General features: G+C 44.8%; 1 pseudogene; it reads left to right on the top strand.

The window, feature by feature from the left end:
- The first annotated feature begins 1012 nt into the window (after positions 1–1012).
- Positions 1013–1131, top strand: LOC111730677 (annotated as a pseudogene).
- Positions 1132–2846: the final 1715 nt, after the last annotated feature.

The raw sequence follows: 2846 nt of genomic DNA, 5'->3' as shown, positions 1-2846 counted from the left end.
CAAGGTCTTCCTAAATAAATTTAGAAGAAACCATGCAGAGAAACAGCTGCTGACAGTCAGCTGACCCAAGATGTCCCAAGGCTCCATGCCCGACCCTGGCAACCCCCGATTCCATGCTGTTGGAGAGGACCTTTGAGTCCCTCTCAACATTCTGACTTGCAGATCCAGGGAAGCATCCTTGCTGGGCTCCCCTGGGACTCTGCAGCCAAGCCCATGAGCCCTACCCTTACCCGGGGGGCCCGCTCAAACCCATGGGTTCCTCTTCAGCCTCTCTCATGTTGGCAACATCAGCTCCATCCAGGAAGGCTTGTTAATGGGGGGCCACCCCACCCTGCATCTATGTGGCTCACTGAGCACCAGCTCTGAGTCAGCTGCTATTCTGGGACTGGATTCAAGGTACAGGCTCCACCACTACTGGGGTGTTTCTTTGCAACAGTCAGTCCTTTGTTACAAACCTCAGAAACAGACTCTGTTGATGCAAGCAAAGAAAGGGGACACTGGAAGGTGCTGAGGAGGCTGGAGAATCAAGCTCAGACCAGCACAGAATGAACAGTCTCAGGAGCTCCAGTTATGCTGAACAGTTTCATTGGGGCTCTACTGTGGCCACTGTTGGCCACCACTACCAAGAGTAAGCCCCATGTCAGCCAGGCTCTGGCTGCAGACCTACAACTAAAGCGCCAGATGCCAGGAGTAGGGAGAAGGTGTCTCTGGCTACCTTGGTCACTCCTAAGCTCCCCTGAAGTAGAAAAGGCACTAGATACCAGAAAGTAATACATGCCCCCAGCTTACTCATCCTGCGGCAGGCCACCTTTGTCCCCAGGATCTCAGATCACTTACATCAAACAAAGGAGGTGATGAATTACCAGCCATAACACACAGTGAATAAATCAAAAGCTGGCTTAAAAGATATAAATAGGAATTGTAAAACCACCTTGAATTGCCTGCTATATGAATAAGCACAGCATACAAAGTTTTTAACACCTTATAGTACATAATTAAAGGACAGACCCAGGTCTACAGCCATGCCACTCTGAACAAGCCCAATCCAGTCTGATCTCAGAAGCTAAGCAGAGTCGGGCCTGGTTAGTACTTAGGCGAAAGACCACCTAGGAAGACCAGGTGCTGTAGGCGTAAAAAATAAAAAATAAAGGATTGCAAGCTGGCAAGGTCCTTGCAATCTGTGAGGTCAACCAAGGGTGGCTTTGCCTAAATAAAAATAAATTAATTAATTAAAATTAAAATAAATAAATAAAAATTTAAAAAAAAAAAAAAGGACAGACCCACAGGGACAATGAGACTAATTCTGGAATTTGGTTTGAGTTCTCAGGGGACAGAATCTCCTGGATTGGAGGTGGCCACAAAGTAAGGCTAGAATTCCTGGGGAATCTCCTTATGCAGCCTGAGAATGAACCAACATGATGAAAGGCAGGACTGAGTGACAGAGAGAAGCCAAGTCCAAGGAGGATTTATAGACCTCGGCTCTTTCTCTCCTTTCTCTCCTGTGCACAGCCTCTAATAATACAGTCACCTCATGGTTCAAGATGGCTGTTCCAACTCCTATCATCTCATCTGCATTCCAGCCAGCAGAAAAGAAGAATAGACAAATGTTGAAAGCCAGCTTAAGAAAGGAAACTGGAAGTTGCCATATGACACTTCAACTTATATCCCATTGCCTTGAATTTAGTCACATGACTGGACCCAGCTATAAAGCAGGCTGAGAAATATTGCCTTTGCTCTGGGTAACCTCCTAAAATTAGGACTAAAGAGTAGGATCCTATTTTTGTGGAAGAATGGAAGCAGGGACAACTGGCCTCCTGGCCTGTCATCACCCTGGCCTGTGAGCTTGTGGAGCTTTCTCTGTATTTTAGTGCCCTAGCAGCACTAACCCTGGAAATGATAGCATAACGTTTGAAATCATTAAAGAGAGGAACATTGTCTAATCACTTTCTTATTCAGCCCCATCTCCTGCCTTAGCACTGTCTAAGGACATGGGAATGCTGCCAGAGTGAAAGGCATAATTCCAGGGAGTCTCATCTAAGGAAAGTGTGTTTATAAAACAGATTATTGATTATTTGTCTTATGGAAGAACTCAATTATTTTAAAGGATTTCCCGACAATTTTCTTAAATATATAATGTTATGTATTTCATTACCACTAAGGATAATGGAAGTTAATATTTATACGATCTGCCCTGTTTTCAGAGCACGTCTGTTTCCATCCCAGTTCACAGGCCCAATATCTCTGGGAGGCAACCTCAGCAGGTGTCATTCCCCCATTTTATAGGTAATAAGCCAAAGTGCTGTGAAGTCGTGGCCCATTTGCAATCACATAATTGGAAAGTGACAGGACATGACTTTAAACCTTTTCTAGGAGTTTCACTGCCCCTCCAACTCATTGAGTTTCATGTGTTTTGTTTCCATCAATTTGGAAGTATTAGCAAAGGGGTTAAAGATTTAGGGCAAAGTAGCTTATTTCACATCTCCATTTATAAGGTGTGTGATCATGAGTGAATTGATTAACCTCTCTGAACTTCAGTTTACTAATTGGTGAAACAGAACACAAATGCTCTTCACAAGGGACAACTTGTGCCTGTGGCTTCCAAGAATGATAGAAGCACCCAAGGTTAGGCAGCCACAGGAGCCAGGATGATGCTCCATCTTTGTTGGCAAAGCTAGTCACTTCCATATTCAAGTGTCTTAAGCCCATGAGAAGGGAATAATGTGTAGAGCCACAGCAAATTCAAGTTCTGTCTCAAGACTGCAAGAACTTGGCTTTCAGATCATTCCCTGTCTCAAGTTCACTTTTGCCAAATGAGACGCTGAGGGCTGGGAGAAAGCCTGCGGGAT

This window comes from Pteropus vampyrus, unplaced genomic scaffold (assembly GCF_000151845.1).
Source record: "Pteropus vampyrus isolate Shadow unplaced genomic scaffold, Pvam_2.0 Scaffold327, whole genome shotgun sequence".
NCBI lineage: Eukaryota > Metazoa > Chordata > Mammalia > Chiroptera > Pteropodidae > Pteropus > Pteropus vampyrus.
This window is presented reverse-complemented; position numbering and strand designations above follow the sequence as displayed.